Source organism: Trichosurus vulpecula, chromosome 6 (assembly GCF_011100635.1).
Source record: "Trichosurus vulpecula isolate mTriVul1 chromosome 6, mTriVul1.pri, whole genome shotgun sequence".
Lineage (NCBI taxonomy): Eukaryota > Metazoa > Chordata > Mammalia > Diprotodontia > Phalangeridae > Trichosurus > Trichosurus vulpecula.
Window position 1 is genome coordinate 85,512,322 of NC_050578.1, and position 15,410 is coordinate 85,527,731.

Here is a 15,410-nt window from a genome sequence, read left to right on the forward strand (position 1 = left end):
CCTCTTTGGATGTGTGTGTGTGTGTGTGTGTGTGTGTGTGTGTGTGCGCGCGTGTGTGCGTGCGTGAGAGAGAGAGAGAGAGAGAGAGAGAGAGAGAGAGAAAGAGAGAGACTTTTCACATCACATTATCTATCTGTTTTATACTTATTGGGGTATATGTTGTAAGATATTGGTCTGAATACAATTTCTTCCAGAGCACTTTAAAGTTTCCCTAGCAGTTCTTGTTAAAGTGGAAGTTCTTACTCAAGTAATTTATGTTTTAAGTTTTATTAAACAGTGAGTTACTGAATTTAGTTGTTTCATATTCTTCCTTAGTTAGCCTATACCACTTATTTAATTTTGCATTTTTTTAACCAGTGTTAAGTAGTTTTGATGGGATGTACTATTGTGCTGTTCCCATATAATTTCTATATAAAATCATTTCCCTTGAGATTCTAAAACTTTGCCTCTTCAGATTACTATTTTTATTATTTTATCTAGTTCTATAAAGTAGAAATTTTGATTATCCACAGTAGTTTGATTAGTATAGAACTTTAATTTTGGAATTATCATTTTTATATTGGTGTGGTCTAACCCTGAACAATGTATATCACTGCAGTTATTCATCATCCCTTATTTATTTATATTGTTTTGTAATTTTATTTATACAAGTCTTAAGAGAACCTTGTTGGATAAACACAGGTCTTGTATGCATTTTGTGTTTATTTTAAATGGCACTTCCTTTTATATTTTTTCCTCCATATTTTTGTTATTGATACATAGAAACACAATCTTTTAAAAATTTATTTGTATCCTGAAATGTTACAAAAGCTGTTGATCATATCCATTTGGTTGCTTTCATGTTTGTTAGACAAAACACAATGTCATTAGAAAATAAAGATAATTTTATCCCCTCTTGGTCCAATGTTTATGCTCTTGATTTCTTTTTCTTGACTTATTGCTCTCATAAATTTCTCTAAAATTATGTCAAATAATAATGGAAAAGGATGACTTTTACTTTATTCTTATACTCACTAGGAAAACTTCTACTGTTTCTCTATCACATATAATAGTAGCTTATTATCATATTAAAATGACCCTTTTCCTATGCTTTACAGGACTTTTGGCATAAATAAGTGTTATGGTTTATCAAAAAACAGTATCCAAGAGTTAAATAGAATAGATGATAGATTCAGATAGCTAAAAGGAATCCCTGGTTATTCCCCTCATTTTATAGATGAGGACATTGAGGCTCAGAGAGTGGGACAAATGATTTGCCAAATGTCATGCATGCACAAATAGTAACTATCTTACACAGTTATCCTAGCTCTAGCTTTAGAATTTCTTCTCTATTATATGGTACTCCTAATCAAACATATATTTCCTTATTACATACCAAGATTAATAAAATCTCTTAAAGTCTTTTAAGTTCTGGTAACCAGTTTCTCCACAGATATCAATCAGCATTCCTTTTCCTCTTCCTTCTCATTCCTGAACTACCTTTTCTATGGCATGGATAAGACATCATCATATATCAAACCAAATTATTCTTAAGTTGATTTGTATGAGTGACTTTTTGTGATTGCAATTAAAGAAAACAAACAAAGCATTTAGCAACAAAATCAAACACAATGAATTATATCAAACTATTAAATACTATGTCAAATATAGTAAGCTCTAATATAGTAAGCTAATACTATATCTAATATAGTAACTCATACTATATCTAATATAATAAGAGCCCCAAAAAGTCTATATCAATTTGCTACCATCATGAAGTACCCAGTATTTGATGTTATTTACTTACTCTAGAATCAGAAACACTTGGATTGAATTATGCTTCAAAAACTTAAAAGTTAGCTGTATGACACTAGAAAAGTTAGTTAAGCTCATTTCCTTCATTTGCAAAATGGGAATAACTATAGAATCTCTCAGGGTTGTTTTGAGGATGAAAGGAGATAGCATTATTACCATTACTAATATTGTTGTCAGAGAGACTATGCTTCACGGCATGCCCTAAGCCTTTAAATATGGCGGTAATGCCATGAAACTTTAGCATTTCAATACTATTTTGTATTTTTAAAAAAAACCTGCTTGAAACAACTAAATAAATAAACAAATAAACTAAACTAACCAAATAAATGTGATTTAAAAAAAATAAATTACAAAACCTGTCCTCAGGTAGTCTAAATCTCTTGTGCTACACTTTAATATTATTTTTTTTTCTTTCTTTTTTTTTGGTCTTTCAAGTCTTTAGAACAAACAGCAGTCCCCAATTGTGCATAGCTCCTCACTGATTAAAGATGTTATTCATCCTTCTCTTTTCTAAGCTAAACTAGTTATATGTGCTTAATAAGTGCAGTTTAACAATGAGGATATTAATCTAATATTTAATATTGAGTTTTTATCACATAATTCCACGTTGGTTGGTTAATGCTGAATTTGGAAATGGCAGACCTTTGCATGAGGAAGTAATACATTTAAAGAATGAATAATTAAATGTTAGTTTAGTCCTTGGGCAAATCATTTCAATTCCCTGTGCTTTAATTTCTCGAACTGTAGAAATGAGGAATGAGGCCTTTTGCGTACAAGATACCCCATCCCGTGTTCCAGCTCTAGGCATTTTCTATGGTTGTCCCCCATGCCTGGAATTCTTTTCCCTTCTCTTCTCTGTGTCATGGCTTCCCTGGATTCCTTTAAGTTCAAGATAAAATCCCATCTTTTACAAGAAGCCTTTCCCTGTCAACCTTAATGCTAGTGCCTTCCCTTCATTATTTCCAATTTATCCTGTATAGGTCTTATTTGAACATAGTTGTTTGCATGGTGCCTCCCCATTAGAATTGAACATCTTGAGAGCAGTGTCAATTTTGGGGGGCTTTCTTTGTAACCCAACTGTTGAGCCCAGTACTTGAGACATGATAGATACTAAATAAATATTTGTTGACTTGATTTGAGACTAGGTGATCTTTGAGGTCTCTTCTAGCTCTGTGTGAGTCTGTCTCACTTTTCTCATCTGTAAAATAAGATGTTTAGACCAGCTGATCTCTATGGCACTTTGTAACTTGAACTTTCTGAATTTTTAAACAATCTTCACAACTTAGAGACCTTTAGCTCCCCATTGTTACTCTTTCAGATAACTCATCTTTAAACTACATACATTAAATTTGTTCCATGAAGTAATATTATAGTTTCAATTTAATCTTAACAAGGACTGAAATTTAGGTATGTGTTTTATTTATGGTTATGAAAACTTTGGTTTATTCTTTACATCCTACAAGAACTTGATATCAGAATTTTAGTTGCATTTTACTGGACCATTCTTATTAAAGAAGGATCTTATTGTAAACCTACATGTTTCAAGTCAAGGTTTTTCAGTGGTAACACATAGGCAGAAGACTACGCAGGTCGTGATATGACCAGATTAAAACAAGAGAGGTCAAGGGGCAGAGCCAAGATGGCAGCTGGAAAGCAGGGATTTTCTTAAGCTCTCCCCCAGGTCCCTCCAAACACCTATTGAAAATGGTTCTGAACAAATTCCGAGCTGCAGAACCCACAAAATAGCAGAGGGAAGCAGGGCTCCAGCCCAGGATAGCCTGGATGTTCGCTGGGAAGGGTCTATCACATGGAGCTGGGAGTGGAGTGGAGCAGAGCTCAGTGTGGCCTGCACCAGGACCAACCAGACTGGGAGCCAGGTGGAACAGACTGTAGGGTCCTGAATCATTGAGCTGTGGCAGTTACTAGACTTCTCAATCCACAAACACAAAAGACAACAGAGCAGGTTAGTGGGAAAAGCTGCTGGGACAGAGTGAAAGGAGTTCATGGTCAGGCCACCAGCCCAGGCATGTCAGAGGTGGTGCAGCTCTGAGGCTGCTTCCAGAGCTGCAGCTGCAGTTGCTTCTGGCCCCAGGCCCACCTGGGGGAGGTGGGAGGAATTAAGCAGCAGATTAGAGTGGGAGTGCAAAGCCTGCTTCGCCCTGCCTGGATCTGGGCCACAATCCTGCTTGGTGGTGCTTGGGAGAGAAGGAGTACTGGTGTGGCAGAGCTTGCTGTGTAGAAGTAGCTCTGAAAACAGCAGCCCAGTCCCTCAAGCTTCGGACAAAGTACTCTCTACTCTACAAGCAGTCGTACCCTGACAAAAAGCTCAAGGGGCAGGTAGTTGGCTGGGAACATGGCCAGGCAGTGAAAATGGACTCAGACTCAGACTCAGCCTTTGGAATTTTTCTTTGGTGACAAAGAAGACCAAAACATACAGCCAGAAGAAGTCAACAGAGCCAAAGAGCCTACATCAAAAGCCTCCAAGAAAAACATGAGCTGGTCTCAGGCCATAGACGAGCTCAAAAAGGATTTGTGGAAACACAATCAGGATAACATAAAACCTAGCAGCTTCTTTATTAAGGGATCAAAGGGCCTGGAATATGACATTCCAGAGGTCAATGGAGCTAGGATTAAAACCAAGAATCACCTACCCAGAAAAACAGAGTATTATGCTCCAAGGCAAAATATGGATTTTCAAAAAAAATAGAGGACTTTCAAGCTTTCTCGGTGAAAAGACTGGAGCTGAATAGAAAACTTGACTTTCAAACATAAGAATCAAGAGAAGCATGCAAAGGTAAACAAGAAAGAGAAATCATAAGGTACTTACTAAAGTTGAATTGTTTTGTTTACATTCCTACATGGAAAAATGATGTGTGTAATTCGTGAGACCTCAGTATTAGGGTAGTTGAAGTGAATATACATGCATACATATATGTATGTATGTATGTATGTATATATATGGACAGAGGGCACAGGATGAGTTGAACATGAAAGGATGATATCTAAAAAAATAAAATCAAATTAAGCAATGAGAGAGGAATATATTGAGAGAGGGAAAAAGGGAGAGATAGAATGGGGTAAATTATCTCGCATGAAAGTGGCAAGAAAAAGCAGTTCTGTTGGAAGGGAAGAGGGGGCAGGTGAGGGATAATGAGTGAATCTTGCTCTCATTGGATTTCACCTGAGGAGGGAATAACATACACACTCAATTGGGTATCTTACGCCACAGGAAAGAAGGAGGAAGGAGATAAAATAGGGGGGATGATAGAAGGGAGGGCAGATAGGGGGAGGAGGTAATCAAAAGCAAACACTTTCAAAAAGGGACAGGGTCAAGGAAGAAAATTGAATAAAGGGGGATAGGACAAGAAGGAGCAAAATTCTTTCAAAACATAACTATTTATGGGAGTGTTTTGCATAATGACACACAGGTGGCCTATGTTGAATTGCTTGCATTCTTAGGGAGGGTGGGTGGGGAGGGAAGAAGGGAGAGAATTTGCAACTCAAAGTTTTAAAAGCAGATGTTTAAAAAAAGTTTTAGCATGCAACTAGGAAATAAAATATACAGGCAATGGGGCATAGGGATCTATCTTGCCCTACAAGAAGGTAAGGGAAAAGGGAATGGGGGGGGGAGCGGGTTGACAGAAGGGAGTGCTGACTGCAGAATGGGTCAATCAGAATATATGCCATCTTGGAGTGGGGGGGAGGGTAGAAATGGGGAGAAAATTTGTAATTGAAACTCTTGTGGAAATCAATGCTGAAAACTAAAAATATTAAATAAATAATAAAATATAAATTTTTTAAAAGTCTTAGGATAAGTAAAAGAAAGAAAAAGAAACCTGAAGTTCTCAATTAGAGCTGAAGACTTTTTTTTAATGAAAAAAATTAAAATAAAAGAGAGAGGTCGAAAAATAAGTAAATCTCACTTTTGAATGCTTTTTCAAGTCTGTTTAAAAGCCAAAAGTTGAGGATAAATAATTTATATAGCAGGCCTTAATTTTTTTGTGTATTAGGCAAGATTTTTTATTACTTTATATCTGTCTGAGTAATGTCAAGTGAGGAATTGTTGGGGAGGAATATACTTGCCAAAATTATTATCTACTTTTGTGGATGGTATCTTTCATAAGGTTTGAGTGGGAAGAAGATTCTGATAGAGGATTGTAATGGTAATCCCAGCAGGATTTTTTTGCTGTTCTCTTAGTGCCTTTAATGAATCTGGCCTTTGTTTGAATGGGGCAGGTAAAGTGGGATCTTTTTTGCCTTGGAGTGTTTCTCAGCACTAAAACAATCAAGAGTCATTGAATTGTATATGATGTAGTGCTGGTGGTTGGAGCTTTCACACACTCTGGTTTCTCACACTCTAAATGGTAAGCCTCAAGTCCTCAGGGTCCTGAACAGGGTATATGTACTGGAAGGTGAGTGGTTCACTTTTGGGAGTACACTCATGGAAAGGGTGACAAGACTCTGGGCAAGGCATTGAAACAGCCCCCGTCCCCAGCTTTGTAACCCAGATGTTGGTGGTTCTCTGGTAACTATGAACTGTGATTTGAATCTGACAAGGTCTGTCTGTTTATGTTTGTAATTTCTGTTTGCATTTGCCCTGAAGTTCAGGGGGCTGATCTTTTTCCCCTGAACTAAGTGAATGACATATGTATATTTAATTAAACTGAGATTGTTAGCTCCCCTAAGTTGCTTTCCTTAGAAAAGCAGATCAAACAACCTGTGTTGGCAGCCCTTCCTGTGTGCTATTGTTGTTGGTCTTTCACAGCCACAGTAGCTGCTAATCACATTGTTGTTACAAGGATGAGTTCCTCCAGGGGCTCCCCAGCAATATCCATGACTGCACAATAATTCATATTCTACAGGTTAGGTCATGCAGGTGCAAGGTCAGTCCACTGAGTCAGTACAGTATGACATAGATCTGGGACAGACAGTATACATAAACAATGAGTTAGGTCCAGGATTGCACAGAAGAAAAAGAATGATCTGGATTGCATTTGGGAAATTGTGGAGTAACAATCCTGAACTCCATGGCCCAAAGGTCCTTTCTTTCCCTCAAATTTTCTTTCATATGCTAAAATGAGAACCTCTGAAGAGATAAGTCTTTATATGTAAAGGAGAGATAGATGTATAGTTAGTTCAAGTAGGTTGCAGCATAATGGAGGCAGCCATGTGTTATAGTGGATAGAGGGCTGGACTTGGAATCAGGAAGACCTGAGCTGGGATCCTCTCAGACATTTACTTGTTCTATGATCCTGGGCAAGTTACATAATTTTTCTCAGACTCAGTTTTCTTATCTATGATGTGGGAATAATAATTATTGCACTTCCTAAAGATTGTTGTGAGGATCAAGTGAGAGAATATTCATCAAGTGCTTTGTAACTATACACATTCTAACTATTATTATTTCCAGTGATTATCTGTGCTCAAGAAGTGGCATAAATGATATCATTGAGGAAATTTGTGATTAGAAATGGAGGTGGACTGGTCACATGACAAATGGATGTTTCAGTGGTGCACAGAAAATGTGAAAGATCCAAAGGAAGGGTCCTTCTCCTGGGGCCATGGACCTTCGAATTATTCATGAACAACTTTCAGGGAATCTGTGAAGTTAGCCAGGAAAACAACAAGAAAACAATCTGTTTTCCTAACCTCTAACTCAACATGACCTTCCACTATGATTTTTTTTAAAAAAAAATACTCCAAGGTATTCATAGCCTTCATTAGATGACCATAGGGGTCCACAACATAAAATGGTTAAGAATCCTTGATCTAGAGGAAAGAATCTAGTTAGCATTTTGGGTAAACCCCCTGTGGATGATCTGTGGATAAAAGATTGCCTCCTATTAGATGTGGTCAATCTATTGGATGTTTTTGATCATCTGTTTTGGCTCTTTGTTATGAGACAAGACCCAGTTTTTCTGGTTGGAGAAGAGGGGAGAGAAATAGTTCCAGAAATGTCTTCTAAGGAAAAAAAGAAAAGGCTACAATGAAATAAATATTTGCCAAAAAATTAATTGACTTTGCATGTATGGGTTTAGTAGTTTCATTGTGTAGGGTTGGGAATGGGAAATGCTCAAATGAAATTTACCATTATGTGGCCATATAATATGAGAATGAAATGTACTCTTATATTTATTCCTTTCCCATTCTAAACTGAATTCTTAGAGCACTGATAATATACAAGGTAAATGATTTTGCATGCTTTGAGAATCTGATAGAAATCATTGATTAAAATGCTTGAATGGCATATTTAGACTGATTTTTACACAGACAGTCTGGTGATATAATGATAGATAATTGACCTGAGTCAGGATGACCTGGTCAAATCCTTCCCCTGACATATAGTGAGCATAACTCTGGGACAGTCACTTAACTTTCCCAGATCCCCAAAGCTCTATCTATGGCTATATTTGCAGAACAGGGGCCAATCTGCCTTGTGATAGGGAGTCCCCTATACCAATCAAAGCACAAGTCTGTGTGGTGCGTGTGTGTGTGTGTGTGTGTGTGTGTGTGTGTGTGTGTGTGTGTGTGAGAGAGAGAGAGAGAGAGAGAGAGAGAGAGAGAGTCAGTCAGTCAAATACTTAGTTTAAGCCATGAGGATCTCAAATGTGTAATTATGTAAGGGTTCTGTGGATGCATCCAGACTGATAGTTAACAAAATTCACAAAGGATGGAATTTCTGCTGGCTGATTGGGGTGGGAAGCAGCAGAATCAGAGATACAGCTGTGTTGATTTTCAAGGCAAAAATAAGGGGGAAGAGCATGACTCAGGAGGCTAAATTTGTGTATTCAAAATACTTTGGATTCTTAGCCATAGTTTATCATTAACTGTGGGTTCTTGGACAAGCCTAGGGAGCCCTGGTTAGAAATTTTCTACAGAAATTATATATATATTCCAGTGATATATGAAACTATCTTAGCTAATTCCTAATGTATAATAATGTCTTATTCCACAAACTGAATGGTGGAACTATAGTCTGAATATGTTCCTCACGCCAGTCTTTAATAATATCTGCTCATTTACATGTAAAAACAGTTTTAGCATTTTTAAAAAAAGTTTTGATTTCCAAATTTTATTCCTACTTGCCTCCCTGTGATGGTAAGCAATTTGTTATAGCTTATACATGTGCAATCATGCAAAACATTTCCATATTAGTAATTTTGTGCAAAAAGACTCAAAAGAAACAAAGAGAAAAAATATAGAAAGAAGGATGGAAGGAAGGATGGAAGAAAGGAAGGAAGAAAGGGGGGAAGGAGGGAAAGAGGGAAGGAAGGAAAGGAAGAAGGGAGAGAGGGAAGGAAGGAAAGGAAGAAGGAAGAGAGGGAGGGTAGGAGAAAGGAAAGAAGAGAGAAAGAAAGGAAGAAAGAGAAAGTGAAAAATAATGTGCTTCAATCTGTATTCAGATAACATCAGTTCTTTCTCTGGAGGTAGATAGCAGTTTTGCATTATGAGTCTTTTGGGGTAGTCTTAGATCATTATATTGCTAGGAATAGCTGAGTCATTCTGTGTATGATGTTCTCTTGTTTGTGCTCACTTCACCTCGCATCAGTTCATATAAGTCTTTCCAGGTTTTTCTAAAATCAACTTGCTTATCATTTCTTATAACACAATAATATTCTGTCACAGTCATATACCACAGCTTGTTTAGTCATTTCTCCAATTGATGGGCATTCTTATGGTTTCCAATTCTTAGCCATCACAAAAAGAGCTGCTATAAATATTTTTGTACAAGTACATATTTTTCCCTTTTTTAAAAAAAAATCTTTCAGATATAGACCTAGCAGTGGTATTACTAGATCAAAGAGTATGCATAGTTTTATAGTTCTTTTGTCATATAAATATGAATATGCTTTTTAAGAAATTATTTTACATCAAGGCAATTATCTGCTTACAGGAATTCATATCTAGTTTATCCTCAGGAATAAGTTGGTCACATAAAGAGTTACATGAACTCCTTTAATCTCCTAGGATAGGGTATCACTAGAGAGAGAGAGGGAAAATGGGGATCATAGGATTCAAAGTCAGAAGGAATGCAAGAGAACATTTTATTTGACATTCTCATTTTTATATTTGAGGAAAATGAGGTCCAGAGAGGTTGAGAACCTTCTGTTTAGCAAAGGACTTGGAAGTTTTAGTAAGTGTTTAATAAACTCTCATTGACTTGTTCACTGCTAATAACTTACCTGTGTAGATAACTAGGAGGTAAGAAAGGTGAGATGATTCCCATTGTAGTACTCTTCACACTATACCATCTGGTTTATTTGAGTTCTGGCATCCCTTTATTTCTCATTGCTTGGTTTATTGTCTCATTACAATGAAACTTGTCTTATTTCCTCATTTTGTTATGCTTTCTGCGATTTTCTTATATTTTATTAACAGAATACTTAAATAAAAGAGGTGTCAAGGTAGTAAAGTAAAACAGTGCAAAACAGTTTAGGTGATAAAATCAGCAAAATTATAGAATAAGACACTGACAAGAGGAATGAAAGATGGCTAGATATGAGAGGAGAATAGCGAGGAATGTGAAAGGAAAATGAAGCATGTTTAAATGGTCTGAATTGAATGTTGAATAGATTAAAGGGAATAAAAGAATCAACTGAAAAAGAGGTGAGAGAGGAGAACAATGGAACAAAAATACAAAGGTGATTAAAGAGGAATTGGGAGGGGGAAAGAAGAACCAGAAGAAGAAGAATAGGGAAACAGTGTATGGAACAGTAAAATGAAGAAAACCAAAGAGAGGACTTCTGTGAATCGGCAGTGGAAAGAATTAGCTGTGGATCTTGTAACGCAAACTATTGAAAAGCAAGGGCAAAGTGAGGGAGAAAGGTAACTGAAGCATGGCAACACAGGAGAAAAAAGAAACCGCATGATAAAGTTCTTTTTTTAAAAAAAAAAGTAGATTTCTGCCCAAAGAGAGTATGAAATGAAAAGATTTAACTTGTGGGAGTCTCATTTTAAAATTAATTTATAATATAATCATGGAAATGATTTCATTTAGTTTTTTTCTTCACATGGTAATTTTAGAATACCAATGAACATATTTCATTTGTGATTATGTGTTGTGCAGAAGTCTTTTAATGAGATCTAGAATGCAGACAACACTTTTTAAAAAATACTCTATTGATTTGCACTTTTAGGTGAGAGTCAGGTGTTACAAAGTGGATAGAGCACTACCTCTGTCACATCTAGGCTGTGTGACCCTGACCAAGTAACTTAAATTCTGTCTCTTTTGGCAATTCTCCAAGACTTTAAGTTGCAGAGAAGGAGATGACCTATATTCTAGAGAGAATTTCCTCATCCTAGAATTCCTTGTGACCCCTAGATGGTGCAGTGGACATCATGTTGGACTTAAAATCAGGAAGATTTAAGTTCAAATGTATCCTCAGACACTCGGTTGTATGACCCAGAACAAGTCCTTCACTTATCTACTTCAGTTTCTTCAATTATAAAATGTAGATAATAATGACATCTACCTCCTAGGGTTATTGGGAGGATCAAATGAGATCATATATGCCTGTCACATAAGTAGGTACTTGTTCTATCAATAACAACAATCATTGTAATAGCTAGCATTTATATAACCCCTTAAGGATTGCAAAGCACCTTACAAATATTATCACATTTTATGAGGCTAGATTTGAATTCAAGTTTTTGTGACTTCAGAACTAGCACCAGATCCTCTATAACACCTAGCGGTCTACTTATCCCAATGAATCACAGGTCCTATCCTTAGCCTTAAGTTTATATACAAATACATTGTATTAAAAAATATATGGATAATTTTTAGAAAACATTTTTCAGACAAGATTTACATCATTCAGTTGTTGAAATAGGACATACACATTTCTTGAGAAAAGTCTATATAATTAGGTAAACAAATAGTTTAATTTAAGCTAAATCAGTAGTATTCCATAAGTGAAAATTAGAGAGGTAGACGGGTATGGTTTTTAGATGGTTGGCCTTGGAATCAGAAAGATCTCAGATTTTCCTAATTACAACTGCAGAGTTTCTCCTGTGGATGCCTGGGGAGCAATTTGGTTATACTTGCCAAGCAGACGACAATGCCCAGATCAGAATAGATGAGGTTGGGAGCTTTGACAAGGGAGGGAGGAAGAAGAGTGGTGAAATATTGGGAGATAAGGGCAAATGTGGTTATTTTGGAGAGAACCCCTGTGACTGCCTATTTTGAGGATGATGGGTTGCAGCTGACTTTCCACTCTTTTATTTGTTTATCATTTATACAATCCTTGGGATCAAGCTTGGCCCCCATTTTGGAGACCATTGATAATACAAGAAGACCCTATAGAAGGTCTAGAACAATGATATCAAGCTGAAATGGAAAGGAGGGAGAGAGTCCTGCTTGGGGGTGGCATATTTGTCTAGATCCTAGAAGACTACATATTAACATTATCTATGTTGTGTTGTATTTTTGTTTATTTTGTTAAATATTCCCCAACTACATTTTAATCTAGTTTCCCTGTAGTGGAATAGGTTGGGTCTGACAGGACTTGACAGCTCTGGGCTAGAAGACCAAGTCATTCTTCTTTCTTCAATTCACTACTGGCTCCAAGTCTTCTTTTTTGCTTTAACCCCTGTCCTTACATTTATGGGTTATATACTGAGTATCCAGGGAGGACTAGCACCTACAATGTGAGGAATTGCCAAACACTTTTCAGGGCTGCTCATATACCTTTGTTGTCCACCTGGCAACCAACTCTCACCTGTGGCTTCGAAAAGCTGTAGGTTAAGTGACTTATCTATAGAGTCACATAACCAGTATAAGTCTGTGGAGTATACAGGATGTTCAGGAGAACTAGCACCTTGGGTGTGAGGGCTTTCCAGGGCTGCTCATTCATCTTGGCTGTCCACTTAATTCACCTAACTCTTACCTGTGGCTCCAAGAAGCTATAGCATTTGCAACGCCCATACCCTGGAAGAGAGAGTTAGGCTGACAATTTTGTGCAACTCTGCCTCACTTAAATCAAATTTACACATAAGTCAAGGCATCATCCTTTGGAATCAATGGTCCTCTTGCACAATGTGAAATATCTCATTGGAAAAAACAACTGAACTGGAAAATAGATCCAGGAGAAGTAATTTTAAAATCATTGCACTACCTGAAAACCATGATCAAAAAAAGAGCCTCAATATCATCTTTCAAGAAATGATCAAGGAAAACTGCCCTAATATTCTAGAACCAGAGGGTAAAATAGACATGGAAAGACTCCACTGATCACCTCCTGAAAGAGATCCCAAAAGGAAAACTCCTAGGAACATTGAAGCCAAATTCCAAAATTCCTAGGTCAAGGAGAAAGTATTACAAGCAGTCAGAAAGAAACAATTCAAGTATGGTGGAAACATAATCAGAATAATACAAGATTTAGCAGCTTCTACACTAAAGGATTGGGAGTCTTGGAATGTGATATTCCAGAGGTCAAAGGAGATAGGATTAAAACCAATAATTGCCTACCCACAAAACTGAGTATAATACTTTAGGGGAAAAAAAGGAATAGAGGACTTCCAGGCATTTTTGTTGAATAGACCAGAGCTGAATAGAAAATTTGACTTTCAAATACAAGAATCAAGAGAAACATGAAAAGGTAAACAGGAAAAAGAAGCCATAAGGGACTTAGTAAAGTTGAACTGTTCATATTCCTACATGGAAAGGTGATATTTATAACTCATGAGACCTTTCTCAGTATTAGGGTAGTTAGAAGGAATATATCCATATCCATACATATACACACACACATGTACATACACACAGATATATATATCTATATGTCTATACACACACATATATATGTATATGTGTATGTATGTATGTATGTATGTGTATTATATATGTGTACTTGCGTGTATGTATGTGGGTGTGTGTATATGTTTATGCATGTGTGTGCATATGTAAACAAACATATATTATATATATACATACACACACTCACACACGCACACATATGCAGATACATACACACATACACAGAGTGCACAGGGTGAGCTGAATATGAAGGGATGATACCTAAAAAAATGAAATTAAGTGTTGAGAGGAATGTACTGGGAGAAAGAGAAAGGGAGAGGTAGAATGTAGAGGTAGAATAATCTCACATAAAAGAGGAATGAAAGAGCTTTTACTCGCATCGAATTTGTCTTAAAGAGGGAATAACATACATATTCAATTGGGTTTTGAAATCTATCTTACCCTACAGGCAAGCAGGGGGAAGGGGATAAGAGAGGGGAGATAATAGAAGGGATGGCAGATTGGGGGATGGAGTAACCAGAAGCAAACATTTTTGTGGAGGGACAGGCCAAAGGAGAGAATAGAATAAATGGAGGGTGGGACAGGATGGAGAAAATATAGTTATTTTTTCACAACATGACTGTTATGAAAGTGTTTTGCATGACCACACATGCATAGCCTATATCAAATTGCTTACTTTCTAAGTGCAGGCGAGTGGGGAGGGAAGAAGGGAGAGAATGTGGAACTCAAAACTTTAAAAATGAATGTTAAAAATTGTTTTTTACATGCCACTGGGAAATAAGATATATAAGCAATTGCCCTACAAGAAATTAAAAGGTAAAGGGATAACAGAAGAGGGGAGGGTGATAGAAGGGAGGGAAGATTGGAGGAAGGGGTAATCATAATTAACACTGTCTTGGGGCAGGGGGAGAGGAAAGATGGGGAGAAGGTTTGGAATTCAAAATCTTGTGGAAGTGAATGTTGAAAACTGAAAATAAATAAATTAAAATAAAAATAATTAAAAATAATTCATAAAAAATAATCAGTGAAACAAAATGAAAAGAATGAAAAAAATACAAGAAAATGTAAAATACTTAATTGGAAAAACAACTAAATTGGGAAATAGATCCAGGAGAGATAATTTAAAATTCATTGGTCTACTTGAAAGCCAAGATCAAGAAAAGAGCCTGGACATCATCTTTCAACAAATCAGCCGGGAAAACTGCCCTGAGGACCTAGAACCAGAGAGTACAGCAGTCATTACAAGAATCTGCTGATAACCTCCTGAAAGAGACACCAAATAGAAAATGCCAAGGAATATTACCGCCAAATTCCAGAACTATCAGGTTCAAAGAGAAAATACTGCAAGGAGCCAGAAAGAAGCAATTCAAATATTGTGGAACCACAGTCAGGATTATGCAGCACCTTGCAGCTTCTACATTAAAATATCAGGGGGCTTGGAATATTATATTCAATAGGGTGATTATCACCATGGATCAACTATCCAGTGAAATTTAGCATAATCTTTCAGGGCAGGAAATGAATATTCAATGAAATAGGTGACCTTCAAACCTTCCTGATGAAAACACCAGAGCTCAATGGAAAATTTGATCTTCCAATACAGGACTCAAGAGAAGAATACAATGATAAACAGAAAAGAAAAAAAAAACATGTTATTCAATAATGGCAAACTGTTTACATCTCTGCATGGGAAGATGATACTTGTAACTCTTGAGAACTGTATCTTTATTACCACATAGAGAAGGGAGCTACATAGGCAGAGGGTGTGGGAATAAGTTGACTTTGATGTGATGATAAAAAATTCTAATGAAGTTTTGAAAAGGGAATGTACTGGGAGAAGAGGAAACGAGGAGGCAGA